Source organism: Schistocerca nitens, chromosome 3 (assembly GCF_023898315.1).
Source record: "Schistocerca nitens isolate TAMUIC-IGC-003100 chromosome 3, iqSchNite1.1, whole genome shotgun sequence".
Lineage (NCBI taxonomy): Eukaryota > Metazoa > Arthropoda > Insecta > Orthoptera > Acrididae > Schistocerca > Schistocerca nitens.
This window is the reverse complement of record NC_064616.1, coordinates 133,731,188-133,753,908: the sequence shown is the minus strand read 5'-3', so window position 1 is coordinate 133,753,908 and position 22,721 is coordinate 133,731,188.

Sequence of the window (22,721 nt, the reverse complement as noted above, 5' to 3'; positions counted from 1 at the left end):
CTACCCTTCCAGCACGTTCATCCGTCACGTTCCCAGTCCGTTGAAATTTTTCAAACAGATCCTTTATTGTATCGCTTTTCGGTCCTTTGGTTACATTAAACCTCCGTTGAAAACTTCGTCTTGTTGCAACAACACTGTGTTCTAGGCGGTGGAATTCCAACACCAGAAATATCCTCTGTTCTAAGGAATAAACCATGTTGTCTACAGCACACTTGCACGTTGTGAACAGCACACGCTTACAGCAGAAAGACGACGTACAGAATGGCGCACCCACAGACTGCGTTGTCTTCTATATCTTTCACATCACGTGCAGCGCCATCTGTTGTTGAAAATTGTAACTACTGTAATTTCGAAAGTTTGTCCACCTGAAAATGTACTGTTGTCCCAAGCATATTGCAACAAACGATGTATTTCTATCGCTGCTCGTTTAGTTTTTATTGCCGTTTCAAATATACCGGTCATTTTTGAAACACCCTGTATGTTCACCACGGTTTGTTTTTCTGCAGACAAGACTGGAATAACAAAACACTGCTTGTAACGCGAGTCGTATGTAGACACTACTTTTAACGCTGTACTACCGGTCTGCCATCTGGCAGAGCGGTTCTGAACTTCACCGGCGCACAGAACAAACATCAAATTTGAAGCACCAACAAGGACGTTTATCTGTGTATAGTAATGACTTTTTAAAAAATGTGGGGCATTATTCGACGCTCCTATATTCGACTGCATGTGTGAGAACACAGTCCTGGATTGGGATACATCTGTCTTGTTTGTCTTACTATAGCGTTTCTGAGTAATACTTATATCGCGTTTTTTGTGTATGCTACGAAAATCCACGTGGTCTACAGGAGCAGGGGGAGAGTTATAACTGAATAGCAGACATAGCAAAATATTTAAACTTTTCTCAGTTTTCGGTGTCTGGGTGCAATTATCTCACCTCATTTCCCAGCATTTTGTGGCACTTTTTCTCTAATTTTATGTATTCTCCATAAATTTACATTATTTAGCAAGTTTTCGTGATTTTATATATTTCATCGTATTTCCCTCAACATTACGTGTTTCTCAACTTGTTGTAATTATACCACGTTTTCCTCGATTTTATGTCAATTTTCGTATTTTATCGATAGTTTTCCATATGCACGTCGTCACGCTGCAGGAATACCCATGTGTTGTTTGATTTTATATGAGGACATTTAAATGTCCTATACGCCACCCTGTTAAAAAATCTTAGAAATTCCCTCTTCCCGATGATCCAGATGCATTCATTTTGGATAGGAAGATCAAGAAAAATATGATAATACTCGCCTCACTCGTAAATGAACCTGCAGATTGGCGAACAGTTTATCGCTATTTTCAGGGCTATAGCACTGTCGAGAATAACGTACAAATGGTTGAAATCGAGACTTCGCGATTGATAAAATGCACGCACAATCTCTGTATGTAAGTGTGTAAAGTTGTCAGTGGCGGACAGTTGAGTTTCAAATGCGTAACTTGTTAATTGTTCATCTATGAATTGCGCTGCCGGGGAGACGCACTCTGTTGGTAGGGAGAGGGGGAAACTCTTACGGTCCAGGATGTTAAGTGTAGTCTTCACACTATCAACGAAAAACTTTTTACTAGGATAAAAAAATAGCCGAAATATACAGTTGTAGATAAAGGTTTACAATTTCTAAAAAAAAACAGCTACCAGCCACATGTATGGTTTAAAAAGGTTTATTGTCTTCAGACCATGACCGGTTTCGGATTTTTCTTTACAAATCCATCTTCAGATGGCAGTTACAAGCATTGTAAGTTGGACCTAGTTTTGTTTTTGTTATTCGTTTGCTGCACTGGGAAAGAAAAGAAATATTTTTGTTGTCATATCGGTAATGGTATTTTTACAAAAGATTTACTTCTTTTACAAAATCTAATTGCTCGTGAGATAGATTTTTGTTTTAAACTTAGTAAACGTGCAGGTTAGTGTACTTACGAGCTATGTAGTTCTGCCTGACGAAATATTCGTGCGTTTATGTTTTCGAACGCAAGCTTAATACACTTTTCAATATGCACTATGTGAGAGCTATTCCAGTCAATGGACGTCACTTTCAACCTCATCATCTTAATTACACACGCAGCACACACGAATAACGTTTACAAAACGTGGCCCAGCTTCATATTACAAACGAGAACAATATTTGCAAAGAGCTTACAGTCATAACGATGTTAACTTACAGATGCTGTATAGTCGATATGGGTACAGTAAAATATCTCTTTGCTATTGTATGAAATTAATCTAAAACGGAATAAATAAAATTACGTACAAATAAGATTACAAACATTATATGTAGTATAGAAATACTGTGTGTTACTAATTAGTTGTTACAATTTTAGGAAATAAATTCTAATATATGACATGATAAGCAATGCACATGTTTTCATTATGCAATGTTTCAATGACATATAAGCAGTTTTTGGGGGCCTGTATACTGAATATTTTTAATAGAATATTAGGCTTAAGTTATTTTAAAAAAGTGAAAGCCTCTTCAAAGTTATTTAGGAAGGGGGTGTTAACTGACTCTGTCTGTTCATTCAGAATGAGATCATGGAACCTGTTTTTATGTGTATGAATCTCAATCTCCTCTAAGAGATTCAATGTGAAACCCTTGTCTTTGAGGTGTAATATCTGCAGGTTGTTTTCTATATTCTCAACTGTATGATTGTTTTCTGCAAGATTGGTGGCAAAAGCAGATTTGCTTAGGTTCTTCAGACGTAGGGCATCAAGGTGTTCCTTAAATCTTGTTTCAAAAGCTCTACCTGTTTGGCCAATGTAGAATTTAGGACAGTTGTTACACTTGAGTTTATAAATTCCAGATCTTTTATGGGGTATGCTATTGTGTGGGAGTGAGTGTATGACTCTTTGTTGGAGTTTGTTATTGGTAGAGAAACTGATTTTGACATTATTCTTCTTGAATAGGTTGGAAATTTTGTATGAAAGAAGGAAAAGAGTCAATGTGTGTATCAGGCCCAAAACATTCCCTAGCGTATCCTGTAGTAGAATGGACTGATGCCACATATGTCAGCCTTAACAGTGGGAGGAGGGTGTACTGTAGAGACATGGCGTTAGGACAAAATTGCTACATTGTCCTACACATGAGCAAAACTACCTAACATCAGTCCCTGACCGCCGTGTGCAAGAAGAATGAGACCAAGTCATGGTGATCGCACTGCAAACAACAATGAAGCTGTAACATCTCCCTCGGCTACTAATCGTGGTGCTTATTCCCTCACAAGAAATCGCTGTCTGTTCATGAGCATTTTCGTGCAGCAGCGCGTCGGTAGTAACTCAATGTATCCAGTATCGAAAATATTCATGTCGAATTTTCCTCACTCTATTTCCTGGTCGGGCTCAGCCGCATCATACAAGACCGCTACGCACAACTAATGCAGAAAATGTGATTGTGGGTACGTACGTTACTGATTTAAAAAGATGTACAAATCCATCAAATTCCTAAGAGACAGAACAACAGTCTCCCCGCTCTGTATTGTAGTTCGTATATAAGTAGCTCAAGGGGGAATGGGCGATGTCTTAGTTGTGAGGAACAGCACAGTCACTGCCTACTACACGTGAATAGTGTGGAAGGAAGGTGGTTTTGTTATTTTAAAGTGATTGTGGTGAAAAACTTCGAAGTTGGTTGTATCTCAGATGTTGGACATATATATATATATATATATATATATATATATATATATATATATATATATATATATATATTGGAGTATTAAGGGCATTGTTCTACACACGACAAATACTTCAGAAACCATATGGCTTTAACAACATAGCATTTTAGGTGCTGAACCGTGTAGCTATAGGAGTGTGTGTTTATGCTCAACTGTCATTTCCCACGTGCTGATACCTTACTGGTGATGACTCCAGACACTGGAATAATACTCCAGAACTGATAGCACAGATGATTTATGTAAAATGTTTCAATCTCCATCTCTCTCGAGCTCCGTCATTTGTAATCCACATTTTTCTTCTTAACCTCCTGTTATATCACCACAACACTCTCATGTTTACTACACACTCCTCGTCATGCACGCATCTGGAGAGATATTGAGCACTTGGATGGGTGCCATGAGTAAGAGTGGTGTGGAACAGTCTTTACTGAACAGCAGTTGTAGACACATTCACAACAAATGGAACATAGTACATATAGTACCATTCTACTTCGTGTCAGTGGCAGATTAATCGGCGGCCGTGCTGCAAGGATGGTTGGTCAATGACACAGTGGGGGGATCGGTCAATCTCCTGCTTTATCCTTTGGGGGATGGAATACTTCGTGACTCTGATCCACACAGGGAAAGATGGCCGGTGTTAATCGCAATCTCTGCACTGTGATCGATGTGCTAGAAATATGTAGATAAGCTAACTGCATCGGTATATGGCGCTTCTGGTACACTTTGGTGTATGTGGCCAAACGGATGTAGGCCTACTGCATAGTCATCTATCTGCATTTGCAGTCTAGCATGCGGTACTTGCAAAGTAGTGGAGGAGTGGTTTACCTATGATACAGAAATTGGGAAGCGTTCTGATGTGTCATTGGCTGGCAACTGAAATTATGGAACAACTGGTGAAATTGCTAAAACTGATCGCACTATCAACTGCGGTGCTTATTACACTATGTCGTTCCATATCGGATGTGTCTTTTCCATCACAGCCGGCCGCGGTGGTCTCGCGGTTCTAGGCGCGCAGTCCGGAACCGTGCGACTGCTACGGTCGCAGGTTCGAATCCTGCCTGGGGCATGGATGTGTGTGATGTCCTTAGGTTAGTTAGGTTTAAGTAGTTCTAAGTTCTAGGGGACTGATGACCACAGCAGTTGAGTCCCATAGTGCTCAGAGCCATTTTTTTTTCCATCACATCCATCCACTGGTATGCTGTTGATTACCACAAATGATTGATTGACACCACTTGTTTAAGATGAAGACAGCCTTGGCGGAACACTGGGCATCTGATAGTCTGTGGGATGTGGCCTTCCTCCAGTACAGGTGACAAAACCTTACACAAGTCTGTGCAAGCGACTTTTATCAGTGGACCAATACTTACATAAGTAATATGCTCAGTGTCAACACGACGAAGGTATTTGTTTTTCGAGGGATTGGGGGAGACAGATATGGTATAATCTTTAAGGCCGACGTTATGAGGTTCTTTTTCAAGGAGACGTATGATGGGTTAAACTTTTGATGCAGACAGTTCTCACTTTGGATGTTACAAAATAATGATGAGGAGTGCGCTCGAACATAATGAACGACTGTATAGATAGTGATCTGTATTTATATTTCATACATCTGATATGAATCTATTGCCCTCATGCATGACAATTTGTAAACTGAACACACCGATTGCTCTCAAACTACACCAATTTTGCTCATAAAACTAATAGAAATGGACTGTATGTATTTTCGTGGGATCGTTACTGTTTTATTATTATCGTCATGACAGCGTGTTCAAAAATACGTGTTACCGCAATACTTGTACTATTTAATACTTCATAACCTCCAATTATAAAGTAGACATCACTTGAATTATAGCTCATTGTTGTCCCCGGCGTGTGAGTAGATTTGTGATAAATTTCTTACAAACTACAAAGCAAGAATCTGGTGGTATTGCGATTGATAGTATACTGGATGTGGACTTCTTCTTGCAGTACGATTGGCAGAAACTTTACACGCACGTTGGTAGAGGGGAGTTATGGAGCAAAAAAGTCAGATGCCAGCATTCAGGCGGTATTTGTTTTCGATGTATCTGCGTCATCTTATAGGGTTCTCTTCCAGGTGATATTAGGAGTGTCTATAAAAAGATATGCTCTCACTATTTGTTATGTTTTGTAAACGCCAGTGTGATGTATCATCGCATCGATAAAACAATGCCTGCTGTAGTGTACAAAAAACAATGCCCTCTTGAATCACAGTCTGTTGCTGCCGAATGTAAAATGTTCGTGTTTTTTTTCTCATATGTGAACAAGTGACGTGAAAGGCTGTATTCTGTAATATTATTTCATGTGTCTGAAATGTTTGTAATACCAATGTGCATTAAAATTTATTTGCAGACACTGATTGTAACGCAAGGCACGGTGTCAAACCATGCATTTCAGAGTTTAAGTAATCTCTTTTTCACCGCAGTGATGAAAGTTTCGAAATAACGTGGACGTGGACGTGGACATTGTGCAGTGATTGGTAGTTTTTGTAGATAAACATTGGAAGTTTTCTTTCGATTCTATGCAGGGTGGACATGTGTAGGAGAAGTAGTGTAAGTTAATACATCTGTCAGAAGTATCGCGAAAAATGACTGATCTCTGAGGTTTGGGAGTCTGTAATCGGCAACAGTTTTTTTTTTTTTTTTTTTTTTTCGTCGTTGGATGTTACATCATAACTGTATCCTGTAGTCGAATATAAAAGGCTACACCGATTTTGTTCATAAATGTAAAAGAAGATGGAATGCGCCTATTTCCATGGAAAAATACTGTTTTTATTGTCTTCGCAATTCTGTGTTTTCTCTGATAGTTGGTCGTTTATAAGAGGTGACGGAATTTCTGGGGGCGTGGAGGTTTGTTCCATAGGAGGTCGCAGTTGCTCTTTTAGACAAACAACCCGTGGTCAGTATAACTGTTATTTATTTCACTTTGCTCCATTTCCTGCAGTGTCATGGTCTATTGTGTATTGTACATGGTAACAGGTAAAAGCGGTGAAAATTTTTTATTCTATTCCACTTCAATCATTTTAACTTAGCCTCAGGCACTGGCGTGAGCAGTTACGTAAACTGGTCCGCAGTACTTGTGGCTCGCCCCCACTCTGTTACTCTGAGCTAGGGACGCCAACACTGTATTGCTGAGTGAGAGACAACAGCTTAAGGCCACAAACCCGTCAATGGGAGGACGGGATGCCATCACGTGAGGTACACGAGAGGGTCGCCGAGGTAGAGGCTGCAACAGTGGGTCGCTCTTTCGCCTGCCACCTTCCTTACCCTCCGAACGTGTCCGCCAGTCCTTCCTATTGAGGGCGAAATGCTGTTTCTGTACCATGTGCGGTTCGCTCCGTGCCGTTGCCAGTTTTCATGAACGTTGTATCTACATCCACATATATATTCCGCTAGCCCCCCCCCTCTCCCCCCCCCCCTCTGTTCCACTCCCGGATGGCGCGAGCGAAAAACGACTGTCTGAACGCGTCAGTACGAGCTCTTATTTCCCTTATCTTTGAATGATGATCATTACACGATTTGAAATTTGGTGGTAATAATATATGCTCTACATCCTCGGTGAAGATCGGATTTCGGAATTTAGTGAGTAGCTCCTTCTGTTTAGCGCGTCGTCTATCTGCAAGTGTGTCCCACTTTAAACTTTCTATGAGATTTGTAACGCTCTCGCGATGGCTAAATGTACCAGTCACGAATCTTGCCGGTCTTCTTTGGACCTTCTCAATCTCTTGAATCAGACCCAACTGGTAAGGGTCCCATACAGACGAACAATACTCCAAGACTGGACGAACTAACGTATTGTAAGCTATTTCCTTTGTTGAAGGACTGCATCGCTTCAGGATTCAACCAATAAACCGCAATCTAGAGTTCGCCTTACCCGTTACTTGTATAATCTGATCATTCCAGTTGAGATCATTTCCCCTATTGGTAGTTCTTTGGAATGAAACCCATTTTTTCCCTGAACCCTGGCATTTGTCATTTTACGTGTAGGAAAAACACCTCGGAGCCCACCTACTAGCACCCTAACATGCACAAACTGGTGTCAGAGAGTGGGATCTTTCCCACCGCTTGATCCGAATCAATAATTTCCTGCCGATCATATGTGCTGGCAATCATAGTGACGCCTTGCGGTTTGCCGCCTGGGGCCACTTAGCTGTTATCGCTAGACAACAACGTGTTGGACCGTGACGGTCCAATCGAGCCTGCGAGGAACTATACGGTCACGCCACTGCATCGCGTCCCACGCCGGGGCGAGCCGCCGGCAGTAGAAGAGCCGCCGCATCGTGCGCCACCGCTGTGTGCCGTAACCGGGCATCCGCCTCTCGCCGCCGCCGTCTTCGCCCCTCCCCTCGCCCCTGACGCAGATGCCACCACCACCACCATCTCCGTGCCCCGCCGCAATCTCCGCAGCCGTGTGATTTCAGTGTCGCTGCAATGCGTTCTGCTAGTTAACAACTCCGACCAACTCCCGCCGAGGAATCTTTCCATCACGTAGAATAGAGCGACACCTTTTTTTTTTTTTTTTGGGTACATCTGTTCGGTGTCAGTCCCAGTTTTGTAACCGTGCCTGATTTACGTCCTTGCCAACCAGCAGAGAGGACCGAATCGGCTCCCGCTGCTGCAACTACGACCCCGAATGAGCCTTATCGCATTACTGTACTGCAACAGCAGATGTACACCCAGTCACTTGAAAAAATCGAGCTACAAGAGCGTCTCAACACGAAAATTGAGCCAGGGCTGCCGTTAATGCGGCAACTCTGCGCGATTCAAGAGCCACTAAAATTGAAACAGCAAATCAGTATCAGATGTAGTCAGTGTGCTTCCAGCCGTAACTTTTGTACCTTCATTTACTGGAAAGCCAGGCGAAAATGCGACAACATTTTGCAAAACGTCAGGGACATGGGACGTACATGCGCATGGCCGCTGGCCGAGGTGGCCGAGCGGTTCTAGGCGCTACAGTCTCGAAACGCACGACCGCTACGGTCGCAGGTTCGAAACCTGCCTCGGGCATGGATGTGTGTGATGTCCTTAGGTTAGTTAGGTTTAAGTAGTTCTAAGTTCTAGGGGACTGATGACCTCAGATGTTAAGTCCCATAGTGCCCAGAGCCATTTTTTTTTTGCGCATGGCCAGACCATTTTTTGTTAAATGTCACTAAGCGGAAACTTTCAGGCAATGCGCAAACTTACGTCGAATCAGAAGAACGGGTTGCAGGAAGCACCCACTCTTGAATTCTTGGCAAAGGAGTTAGCAGAGCGTTACTCCGACAAGCGTGGGGGTTAGCTATTACTGTGATCGGTTATCCACCCTTAGACAGAAAAGCGGGAGGGGGGGGGCACTTTAACTTTGAAGCATTTGCAGACAGAATTGGGGCAGGGTCTTGTCGCACATACACCCTAGGAAGGGATAATTCATGTCATGAAGTGTTAATCGAAGAAGCTGAAGTGAGAGCAATCGATCTATTCATACGAGGTATCAATTCGTATATAGGGAGTGAGGCAAAGGTAGCCTCCCACACCTCCTTGCTTGAAGCAGTCAGACTTACTCTATTATTTGAGGAAGCGGGAAGATTTGTATCCGCCACGGTGCGCGCCAGCAAAGTGTGACATGTGTGCATTAATGACACGAATTGCCAGAGATGCGGGAAGCTCAGTCATACGGCCGAACGCTACTGGACTTCCTGTTGCAAGAAATGCAACACTGTCGGACATGAACTCTATCGTTGTCCGCAAAAAAGTGGCCGAATTCCCCAAGAGGAACGTGCCAGCAGGCAACAAAAAAATAATGAATCAAACAGGAGTAGTACCACACGGGAAAACGAGCGTGGTGCAGGTTATGCCACCCACCCTTATCGCCAATGAAATCCATGAACCCTGTAAAAAGGGGAGAACCCACTGAAGTGGCAAATTTAGTTTTAGAGGGGAAGCTCAGAGGGAATTTTGTCAAAATTCTTGTAGATACCTGAGCTCAGATTAGTGTTCTTTTTATTTCGAATAATGACAAGCATGTGCTAAAAGCGCCAAACTACAAAATAAGTGGACTTGGAGACGAAATGATTATTTCTGCTGCCGGTTGTTGTAGCCGAGCTGTTCTAGGCGCTTCAGTCTGGAAGCGATCGACCGCTACAGTGTCGCAGGTTCGAATTCTCCCTCGGTCATTTATGTGTGTGATGTCCTTTGGTTAGTTAGGTTTAAGTAGTTCTAAGTTCTAGGGGACTGATGACCTCAGATGTTAAGTCCCATACTACTCAGAGCCATTTGAACCATTTTTGATTATTCCTGCAGGTACTTGTCAACAGACCTGCACACTGAAGGGCAAAAGTATGTCTTTGATAAGGAAGTAGTGAGGAAACGCAGACAGGATTTAGATATCATCCTGTGGAACGATTTCCCAATACACTATCAGGCTGTGATGGATCATAGGACACACACTGTTCAGCTCAGTGATACACATCGCTGTCTGGACAGTGAGCATGCGTCTCATTCACGAAGAATGTGTGAAGGGAGGCACCAACTGAGCCACATAAATGGGCATAGAAAAATATCACATCTGTAATAATGCAGGAAGATCTGCAGCGGACAGGCACTTGGTGCAGGGAGTGGCAACTGACCCTTAACATAGGCAAATGTAATGTACTGCGAATACATAGAAAGAAGGATCCTTTATTGTATGATTACATGATAGCGGAACAAACACTGGTAGCAGTTACTTCTGTAAAATATCTGTGAGTATGCGTACGGAACGATTTGAAGTGGAATGATCATATAAAATTAATTGTTGGTAAGGCGGGTGCCAGGTTGAGATTCATTGGGAGAGTCCTTAGAAAATGTAGTCCATCAACAAAGGAGGTGGCTTACAAAACACTCGTTCGACTTATACTTGAGTATTGCTCATCAGTGTGGGATCCGTACCAGGTCAGGTTGACAGAGGAGATAGAGAAGATCCAAAGAAGAGCGGCGCGCTTCGTCACAGGGTTATTTGGTAAGCGTGCTAGCGTTACGGAGATGTTTATCAAACTCAAGTGGCAGACTCTGCAAGAGAGGCGCTCTGCATCGCGGTGTAGCTTGCTGTCCAGGTTTCGAGAGGGTGCGTTTCTGGATGAGGTATCGAATATATTGCTTCCCCCTACTTATACCTCTCGAGGAGATCATGAATACAAAATTAGAGAGATTCGAGCGCGCACGGAGGCTTTCCGGCAGTCGTTAATCCCGCGAACCATACGCGACTGGAACAGGAAAGGGAGGTAATGACAGTGGCACGTAAAGTGCCCACCGCCACACACCGTTCGGTGGTTTGCGGAGTATAAATGTAGATGTAGATGTAGATGTAGATGTAGAGTTAGTACTGGAACGGGAAAAGTTCTCTGAACTGAAGTCAAAGACCAGGTACCGCCGATATCAGAGTTTCTGGTTGACCCACTCACCGAGAATGACTTTCTCGACAGGCTGCAAACTTATGTTAAGAGAGGTCTAATAGACCTGAAGTGAAAGGGGAACAGGTTTCAAATACTAGTGTATGTTGACAGTTTTGGTCAACGGGATGTATAAATTCCGCGTGGCAGAATACTAGTCATTGGCGAAGAAGTTACACAAATAGAATGTTCGAACCAGAAACAGTGTCAATAGAAAAGACGTAAACAGTAACTTGTGAGAAAGATCTTTGCACTAGCACCTTCGTTAAGAAATCAGTTGAAAGAGAAGTTGGCACATTTGGCGGAGTCAGAGCAAAATCTTTTATATCCAGTTTTAGAGGAATATGTGTGCTTAGCCGGCCGTTGTGGCAGTGCGGTTCTAGGCGCTTCAGTCCGAAACCGCGAGACTGCTACGGTCGCCGCTTCGAATCCTGCCTCGGGCATGGATGTGTGTGATGTCCTTAGTTAGGTTTAAGTAGTTCTAAGTTCTATGGGACTGATGATCTCAGCTGTTAAGTCCCATAGTGCTCAGAGCCATTTGAACCATGTGTGCTTATCCGAGGAAAGCCAATACTTGCCAGAAACTGACCTCATACAACACGAAATTCAAACAGGAGACGCTAGAGAACAGTCGCTCTGCGTTTCCCGGCAGAGGGCGTTTGAGTCTGGCGCCATCTATCTGCAAATTTGTGCGCATGCGTGGTTCCCGCGCTTTCGCAATCTTCACGCGTGTGCTCTATATACAGCGGCGTCGACATGCGGATCTTGTCAGTCGTACCTAGCCACCAGTGAGGTTCAACCACCTGATGATGTCGGACAGTTGCTCCTTGGAAATATTCTGGGATTTGCACAACGTCATCCGGCGGCACACCCGTGAAGACTATTTACAACATGTCCGCCGGGAAAGCCTGAAGAGTCACATCATTTCTGCTCTTTTTATTGGTCATGAAAACCACACATTGCATTTTGTTTCACCATACAGCGAGACCTTCAGAGGTGGTGATCCAGATTGTAGGACACTCCGGTACCTCTAATACCAAGTAGCACGTCCTCTTGCACTGATGAATGCCTGTACTCGTCGTGGCATACTATCCACAAGTTCATCAAGGCACTGTTGGTCCAGATTGTACCACTCCTCAACAGCGAATCGGCGTAGATCCGTCAAAGTGGTTGGTGGGTCAAGTCGTCCATAAACAGCCCTTTTCAGTCTATCGCAGGCATGTTTGATAGGGTTCATGTCTGGAGAACATGCTGGCCACTCTGGTCGAGCGATGCCGTTATCGCCGGCCGGTGTGGCCGTGCGGTTAAAGGCGCTTCAGTCTGGACCCGCGTGACCGCTACGGTCGCAGGTTCGAATCCTGCCTCGGGCATGGATGTGTGTGATGTCCTTAGGTTAGTTAGGTTTAATTAGTTCTAAGTTCTAGGCGACTGATGACCTCAGAAGTTAAGTCGCATAGTGCTCAGAGCCATTTGAACCATTATTTTTTTATGTCGTTATCATGAAGGAAGTTCAAAATGGTTCAAATGGCTCTGAGCACTATGCGACGTAACTTCGGAGTACATCAGTCGGCTAGAACTAATTAAACCTAACTAACCTAAGGACATCACACACATCCATGCCCGAGGCAGGATTCGAACATGCGACCGTAGCGGTCGCTCGGTTCCAGACTGTAGCGCCTAGAACCTCACGGCCACTCCGGCAGGCATGAAGGAAGGCATTCACAAGATGTGCACGATGGCTGCGCGAATTTTCGTCCATGAAGACGAATGCCTCACCGATACACTGTCAATGTGGTTGCACTATCGGTCGGAGGATGGCATTCACGTATCGTACAGCCGATACGGCACCTTCCATGACCACCAGCGGTGTATGTCGGCCCTACATGATACAACCCCAAAACAACAGGGATCCTCCACCTTGCTGCACTTGCTGGAAAGTGTGTCTAAGGCGTTCAGGCTGACCAGGTTGCCTCCGAACACGTCTCTGGTTGAAGGCATGTGCGACACTCATCAGTGAAGAGAACATATGCCAATCCTGAGCGGCCCATTTGGCATGTTGTTGGACCCATCTGTATCGCACTGCATGGTGCCATGGTTGCAAAGATGGACCTCGCCATGTACGTTGGGACTGAAGTTGCCCATCATGCGCACAGTTTGAATCGTAACACGACATCATGTGGCTGCACGAAAAGCATTATTCAACATGGTGTTGTTTTCAGGGTCCTCCGAGCCATAACCCGTAGGAAGCGGTCATCCACTGCAGCCTTGGGCAACCTGAGCGAGGCATGTTCCTGTCTCTCTGTATCCCCTCCATGTCCGAACAACATTGCTTTGGTTCACTCCAAGACGCCTGGACACTTCTCTTGTTGGCAGCCCATCCTGGCACAAAGTAACAGAGCGGACGCGATCGAACCGCGGTATTGGTTGAACTATAGATAACGTGAACTGTGTATCTCCTTCCTGCTGGAATGATTGGAACTGTTCCGCTGTCGGAGCCCCTCCGTCTAATAGGCGCTGCTTATCCATGGTTGTTTATATCTTTGGGTGGGTTTAGTGACATCTCTGAACAGTCAAAGGGACTGTGTATTTGATACAATATCCACAGTCAACGTATGTCTTCAGGTGTTCTGGGAACTGGGGTGATGTAAAACTTTTTTTGATGTGTGTACGAGGTGTGGCTAGAAAAAAACCGGACTAGTATTGGTGAAACAATAAAACGAATGCAATAAGGCTGAAAGTCGCGTGGCCTGTCACGTGACTCTCGTTCCGCCTACTGCTCGAGTTTCATCTGCCTCCTGCACTCAGTCTGCCCGTGGCGTCTGTTTTAAGTAGTTGACGTTTTGTCTGTGCGTAGGAAAATGTTGAGTGTACAGAAAGAACAGCGTGTTAACATCAAATTTTGTTTCAAACTAGGAAAATCTGCAAGCGAAACGTTTGTAATGTTACAACAAGTGTACGGCGATGATTGTTTATCGCGAACACAAGTGTTTGAGTGGTTTAAACGATTTAAAGATGGCCGCGAAGACACCAGTGATGACACTCGCACTGGCAGACCATTGTCAGCAAAAACTGATGCAAACATTGAAAAAATCGGTAAACTTGTTCGACAAGATCGCCGTTTAACAATCAGAGCAGTGTCTGAGTTAACAGGAGTTGACAAGGAAAGTGTCGAACAAGTTTACCGATTTTTTCAATGTTTGCATCAGTTTTTGCTGACAATGGTCTGCCAGTGCGAGTGTCATCACTGGTGTCTTCGCGGCCATCTTTAAATCGTTTAAACCACTCAAACACGTGTGTTCGCGATAAACAATCATCGCCGTACACTTGTTGTAACATTACAAATGTTTCACTTGCAGATTTTCCTAGTTTGAAACAAAATTTGATGTTAACACGCTGTTCTTTCTGTACACTCAACATTTTCCGACGCACAGACAAAACGTCAACTACTTAAAACAGACGCCACGGGCAGACTGAGTGCAGGAGGCAGATGAAACTCGAGCAGTAGGCGGAGCGAGAGTCACGTGACAGGCCACGCGACTTTCAGCCTTATTGCATTCGTTTTATTGTTTCACCAGTACTAGTCCGGTTTTTTTCTAGCCACACCTCGTATATCCAGATTTGGAAAAACCTTTTATTCTTTCGATGGACGAATCAGATTATGCTGTCGGAGATGTTTAAAGTCAGGAATATAATGGTGAGGGGAGACCAATTTGTTACACCTCCAGACAAATGAACTAGGCAGAAATAAATTACAGTACTACTGAGAAGGAGTTGCTAGCTCTCATGTTTGGAGTAAATTACTGTAAGTGTTACTTTTATGGACATCGGTTTACTGTGGAACACGTTGCTTTAATTTGGATGTTAAGTTTAAACGAGAACAGTAGTCGCTTGACTAGATGGGCATTAAAATTGTCAGAATATGATTACACAGTTCGGCACAAGACTAGTGGTGGAGACGTCGAGAAAGCGACGTTAGAAAATATACATAAAATTGTCTGCCTTGTGCGTAAAGAGCGCCTCTATCAAAGACTAAAGTTCCTTTACAAACATTACCAGAAGCATCGGAACCATTTCAAATTGTGGCTCTGGATATCTGTGGTCCATTTCCACAAAACACCAAGAATAATAAATATATATCGTCTATTATTGATCACTTTTCAAGATACTTAATTTTGATACCACTAGCGGATATGACCGCTGAAACTGTTGCTTGCGCCTTTGTCAGTCACTTGATCCTGCCTTTCCGAAGTCCCGACGCAGTAGAAGGCACAAATTTTATGTTAGCACTGTCCGTACAAGTTTGCAAAATGTTGCAAATCAAAAAATGGCGAACTACGCCCTTTCAGGCTAAAGCCAACAGGCGCCTAGAGCGAGTGTACAAGACTATTTTGCGAATGCTATCGCATTACGTACGGAAGACCCAGTTAGAATGGAAGAGATATGTAGGATTTGTCGCCTCAGGTACAATAGTCATGTCCATGAGGCACGATGTACTCCCCATACGGAGAAGTCTATGGGATACCCATGAATTCACTATTTGAGATTGACAAATTTCCCCCTGATCTCAACATAGGCGCAGTGAAAAGACTAGCCAGCTGTGTCTAAGCCATATGGAACCAAATTAAACTCAGTAATTTCAAAGTCACACAAAAACAGTTAGAACGCAGCAACAAAGGCACTAAATTCCATCAATATAAATGCGGTGATTTAGCATTAGTCCCAAATTCCGTGGTAAAACAGGGACGAATTAAAAAATTAACTCCTCAGTACGAGGTCCCCTTCTCTCTATTGCGCATCACCTCCCCGGTGAACGCCGAAATTTAGTTACCGGATCGTACTACAATAGCACACTTAAAACAGCTAAAGCCGTATCACGGACCAGCTGTGCCGCCTCAAACAGCACCGCCTGCTCCAACTCCTAATGTCACTCTCATGGGTAAAGGTGTCACCACAACAAAGCAGGAAAAGAACAAAGATTGGGTGTTACCAGCACATCTTCGCTGTGCTTTGAGAAACAAGCATCCCTACGCCCTTAGGTCCAAAAACTAAATGAGAAAGATGTTGTGATAAAAATATCACATCAGGATAAGAAAGATAAGAATCATTAACTTATTTGTTTGTATCTAAAAATGTGTTAGCAGGACAGAACTGAGTGCAACAGAGATGCATGCTGTTACGCTATAACTAAGAAATTTCCAAGGATTGCTTGTGCTCTTTTATGCTTATTGTTGTGTCATGTTATAATATAAGTCGTAGTGTTCAGCATCAGTGGCTAGAGCAGAGGGAAATAATAAGATTTAAGACATGAGAATTAATTGATAAGTGAGCTAGTGAATTAACGGTTTTTGAGTCATGTAAATTTCTGCCAATTACACGAAAACGTGGAAGTATGAGTAAGTTTGTGAAACAGCAGTCACAAGTTACGTAAATTAGACATAGGCTACCACTTATATCTGGTCATGAACAGAAAGGCTAAAGAGATTAAGTTGTTACGAATCCACGGTAACGTATTGCTTAATTTTAATTATTGCAGCCCCAGCGAGACACCACACCTCCTGCGTAAAAATTCATATGATATTGCAGGTAGGTTGAATAAATCACCTCTAAGGTCATTAGTGATGACTTACGGTATAAAAGAGTACCTCAAATGTGGAGATGTCACACAGAAAAGTGCAGGATTTCCGTAATCGTCATTGACGTTTGTCATTAAACATTTTCGAATAAGATTCAACCCGCTAGATTTCACGATTACTCATAATACTAATACGGTTTTGCGGAGCTCACTAACGACACGGCCAGCCGTAATCAGAGCCGAACACCGGATCCACTAGACTCAAAATCGTCTTCCCGCTCACTGAAATAATGTGCGCGAAACTTTGATTTAGATCCATACAACCTGCATTTTTGCACATTAACCAATCCCAACCCGAAGCTACTATAGACAGCTTTATAAAATAATAAGTACCAGAAAAACAAATAGAAGCAAATTAATCCCTTCCCTTCTTTAAATGTCTGAATTACTAACATACGTTTTTCCGCTTCCATAGTACCGTAAACTGGCTTCTTAAAATTTGCATTTCCCTCGGTGTATGTGACGCGTATACATGTCGCAGATCTACGTTTTCATGCTTTTAATTTTATTTTTTATGTCATCAGTCTTCTGACATTTTTGATGCGGCACACCACCAATTCCCCTCCTGCGCCAACGTTTTCATCTCAGAGTAGCGGCCGGCCGCGGTGGTCTCGCGGTTCTAGGCGCGCAGTCCGGAACCGCGCGACTGCTACGGTCGCAGGTTCGAAACCTGCCTCGGGCATGGATGTGTGTGATGTCCTTAGGTTTAACTAGTTCTAAGTTATAGGGGACTGGTGACCTAAGATGTTAAGTCCCATAGTGCTCAGAGCCATTCAGAGTAGCGCTTGCAACTTACGTCCTCCTCAATTATTTGCTGGATGTATTCCAGTCTCGGTCTCCGCTACAGTTTTTACTCTCTACAGCTCCCTCTAGTACCATCTAAATTATTCCCTGTTGTCTTAACAGATAGCCTACCATCCTGTGCTTTCTTTTCAGTGATTTCCATATATTCCTTACCTCGTCGATTCTGTGGAGCACCTCCTCATTCCTTACCTTATCAGTCCATGAAATTTTCAACGTTCTTCTGTAGCCCCATTCCTCAAATGCTTCCTTTCTCTTCTGCTCTGGTTCTCCCACTTTCCATGTTTCACTGCCATACGATGCTGTGCTCCAAACGTACACTGCTGGCCACCGTAAATGCAACACCCTGAAGGAAGCATCCGAATCGAGTGAAATTTACACCATGAGTTTGCAGCGATGAGATATGCAACTGATTAGAATTTCAGCGCAGACGCACATCACGCGCGCCTGTGGCGCCACCTCATAGCGCCATTTAAGGCTTGGCGATTTCGACGAGTGTACGTTCGGCACGTGTGTTTACCTTGTGGTTGTTTCACAAGACGATCAGTTATGCCTCGTAGACAACAGCGAACATCTTTTGATCAAGTATCCGAGTTCGACAGAGGAAGGATAGTGGCTTACCGAGATTGTGGATTACCATATAGAGAAATCGCTAGTCGTGTTGGACGAAACCAAACAACTGTAATGCGGATATGTGACCGTTGGATGCAGGAGGGCACGACGGACCGACGTGGTCGATCGCATTCACCTCGGTGCACCACTGCACGTGCTGATAGGCAAATTCTGCGCATGTCAGTGACGGATCGCTCAGTGACATCCCGAACCATAGCACAGCACATTGCGTCTGTAACGCATCATCCAGTGTCTGCGCGTACCATTCGACGCCGTTTACAGCAGAGTGGTCTGTCCGCAAGACGTCCATTGCTTCGTCTACCATTGACGCAGAACCACAGACATCTCCGTCGCCAATGGTGTGATTACAGACGGATGTGGACGGCAGAATGGAATGACGTTGTCTTTACTGACGAGGACGCTTCTGTCTGCAGCATCACGATGGTCGGATTCGAGTGTGGAGACACCGTGGAGAGAGGATGCTGGACAGCTGCATTATGCACCGCCACACTGGTCTTGCACCGGGTATTATGGTATGGGGCGGTATTGAATATTACTCTCGCACGCCTCTAGTACACATTGCCGGTACTTTAAATAGCCGGCGCTACATATCCGCCGGCCGAAGTGGCCGTGCGGTTAAAGGCGCTGCAGTCTGGAACCGCAAGACCGCTACGGTCGCAGGTTCGAATCCTGCCTCGGGCATGGATGTTTGTGATGTCCTTAGGTTAGTTAGGTTTAACTAGTTCTAAGTTCTAGGGGACTAATGACCTCAGCAGTTGAGTCCCATAGTGCTCAGAGCCATTTGAACCATTTTTTTGCTACATATCCGAGGTGCTGGAGCCAGTTGTCCTTCCTTACCTTCAGGGCTCGGCCACAGCCATATTTCAACAGGATAATGCGTGACCACACGTGGCACGCATTGTCCAAAGGTTCTTCGTCAATAACCAGATTGAATTGCTTCCCTGACCGGCTCGCTCTCCGGATCTTTCGCCGATAGAAAACATGTGGTCCATGGTTGCTCAACGAGTGACCCAGATTACATCCCCAGCTGCCACACCAGATGATCTTTGGCAACGTGTGGAAGCTGCTTGGGCTGCTGTACCCCAGTAACACATCCAACGTCTCTTTGACTCAATGCCGAGACTTGTGGCAGCGGTGATCTCCAACAATGGCGGCTACTCTGGCTACTGATTCTGGCAGGTACCACATGTCACAGACGTCTGTAAACGTAATCATTTGATACTTGGTCAACATGTTATCTACAAAATAAATTTTGTTGTGCTACCTCTTGTCTTTCTTGGTGTTGCATTTACGGTGGCCAGCAGTGTACATGCTCAGAAACTTATTCCTCAAATTAAGGCCTATATTTGATAGTAGTAGACTTCTCTTAGCCAGGAATCCCCTTTTTGCCAGCGCTAGTCTGCTTTTGATGTCCTCACTGCTTCGTCCGTCATGGGTTATTTTGCTTCGTAGGTAGTAGAATTCCTTAACGTCTTCTACTTCGTGATCACCAACCCTGATGTTAAGTTTCTGGCTGTTCTCATTTCTGCTACTACACATTACTTTCGCCTTTCTTTGATTTACTATCATTGTACTCATTCGACTGTTTATTCCATTCAGGAGAACCTGTAGTTCTTCTTCACTCTCACTAAGGACAGTAATGTCATCAGAGAATATTATCATTCATGTCCTTTCACATTGAAATTTCATTCCACTCTTGAACCTTTCTTTTGATTCCGTCATTGCTTCTTCGATGGTCTGATTGAACAGAAGGGGCGAAAGACTACATCCCTGTCTTACACCCTTTTTAGTCCGAGCAGTTAGTTCTCGGTCTTCCGCTCTTACTTTTCCCTCTTGGTTCTTGTGCATATTGTATATTAACCGTTTTCCTCTATAGCTTATCCTACTTTTCTCAGCATTTGGAACATCTTGCACCACTTCGCATTATCTAATGTTTTTTCAAGGTTTACAAATCCTATGAACATGTCATCACTTTTCTTTACTCTTGCTTCCGTTATTAAACGCAAAGCGAGAACAGACTTTCTGGTGCCTTTACCTTTACTGGAGCCAAACTGATCGTCATCTAACACACTCTCAATTCTGTTTACCATTCCTCTGGATATTGTTCTTGTCAGCAACTTGGATGCATGAGCTGTTAAGCGGACTGAGCGATAATTTTCGCACGTGTCAGCTCCTGCAATATTCGGAATTCTGTGGATGATGTTTTTTCGAAAGGCTGATGGTACATCGCCAGATTCCTATATTCTACACACCAGCTTGAAAATTCGTTTGTTGCCCCTATCTCCAATGCTTTTAGAAATTCTGATAGAATGTCGGCAATCCACTCTGCCTTATTAGATCTTAAGTCTTCCAAAGCTCTTATAAATTTTAATCTTGGATCCGCTGTCTCTTCTATCTCGACTCCAGTTTCCTCTTCTCCTCACAGAGGTCCCCAATGAACTATTTTCACCTACCTGCTCTCTCCCCTGCATTTATCAGTGGAATTCCCATTGCACTCTTAATGTTACCATCCTTGCTTTTAATTTCACCGAAGGTTGTTTTTGCTTCTTTGTACCTACATTTTTCTTTCCAACTTCTGTAATTGCCCTTGTTATAGATGTCTATTCCTCTTCAACTGAACTGCCTACTGAGCTATTTATTATCGCAGTATTTATAGCCTCAGAGAACTTCAAACGTGTCTCTTCACTCCTTAGTATTCCGTATCCCACTTCTTTGAGCATTAAATCTTCCTGACCAGTCTGTTAAACAGCAGCATACTCTTTACCATCACCAAATTGTGAACTAAGTCTAAATTTACTCACGGGTACGCTTTACAATCCACTATCTGATTTCGGAATCTCTGTCTGACCAGGATGTAATGTAATTGAAATCTTCAAGTATCTCCCGGCCTTTTCCAAGTATACCGCCTCCTCTTGTGATTCCTCAACAGAGTAGTCGCTAATACTAGCTGAAATTTACTGCAGAACTCAATTAACCTTTCTCCACTCTCATTCCTAGTACCAAGCCCATATTGTCGGGTAGCCCTTTCTTCTTATCTTTCCTCTATAGCCGCATTCCAGTCCCCCATCACTATTAGATTTTCATCTCCCATTACGTACGCAATTACCCTCTCAATATTCCCATATACTTTCTCTGTCTCTTTATCTTCAGCTTGCAACGTCGGCATGTATACCTGAACTATGGTTGTCTGTATTGGTTTCCTGTCGATTCTACTGAGAACAATCCTATCACTGAACTGTTCACAGTAACTCATTCTCTGCGCTGCCTTATTATTCATAACGAACCCTACTCCCGTTATACCATTTTCTGCTGCTGTTGCTGTTATCCTATACTCATCCGCCTAGATATCTTTGTCTTCTTTCCATTTCACTTCACTGACCCCAGTGTATCTTGATTGAGCCTTATCATTTCCCTTTTCAAATTTTCGAGCTTCCATACCTCCTTCAAACTTCTAAATTCAACGCTCCGACTCGTAGAACGTTATATTTTCGTTGATTATTCAGTATTCTCATGGTCACCTCCCCCTCTGCAGTCCCCTCCTAGAGATTTGAATGGAGGAACGTTCCAGAATATTTTGCCAATGGAGATATCATCACGACTTTTTTCAATTACAGGCCACATTCACTGTGGATACATGTTGTGTGTCTTTAATGCAGTGGTTTCAGTTGCCTTCTGCATCCTCAAGATGTTGATCATTGCTGATTCTTCCGCCTTTTTAGGGGCATTTTTCCGCACCCAGAGCCAGAGAGTGCCCTGAACCACTGTCCGCTCTCTTTGACAAGGCCGTTGCAGAAAGAGCGTGAGTCCTTACGCTGGATGTCCTCAGTCGCCATTGTAGATGATTTTTATTGAAAATTAAGCAGTGGCGGGATTCTAGCTCGGGACCTACGACGTTTTAGTTATTAATCGAAGACGCTATCCCTAGGCCACGAGTGCATTCTTACGCTTTAATACACTCAGTTACTTACGCTTGCAAAGATTCACAAGTGGCATACATGCCACACTTACTACTCCATTCACTCAGATAATAAAAATAATGAAATTGGAATATTTGGCAGATATAATAATGTCAGTAAAGATAAAAGTAATACGTAAAATTTCAGTATGTGTCTTTTAGTACATTATTCAAAGGTTATATACATCGTAAACCTTCTTCATTGACTCTTAACTAAAATTTATGAGTTTGTCATAATGTCACTTGCTCATGAAAACACTACATTTTGTGTTTTATGTAATTTCGTGTACTTCTAAAAGTGCTACAAATACGAGACTAAAATGAACTCAGATGATAGCTATTGACATAAGAGAATGCAGTAACATGCCACCCCCATCTAGCGCCTGGAAGAAGTCAGTTTAATTTCGTAATAATGAACGTAATGTTTCGACTCTTGTAAGGTGGTGATACTACTAGGCTGGGAACACAGGCTGGCTCACGCGCGAAATATTTCTCACGACGGAGTTTGCGACTTATTGCATGTATGCAGCTACAAAGCATAGAATTCAATATGGACCGTA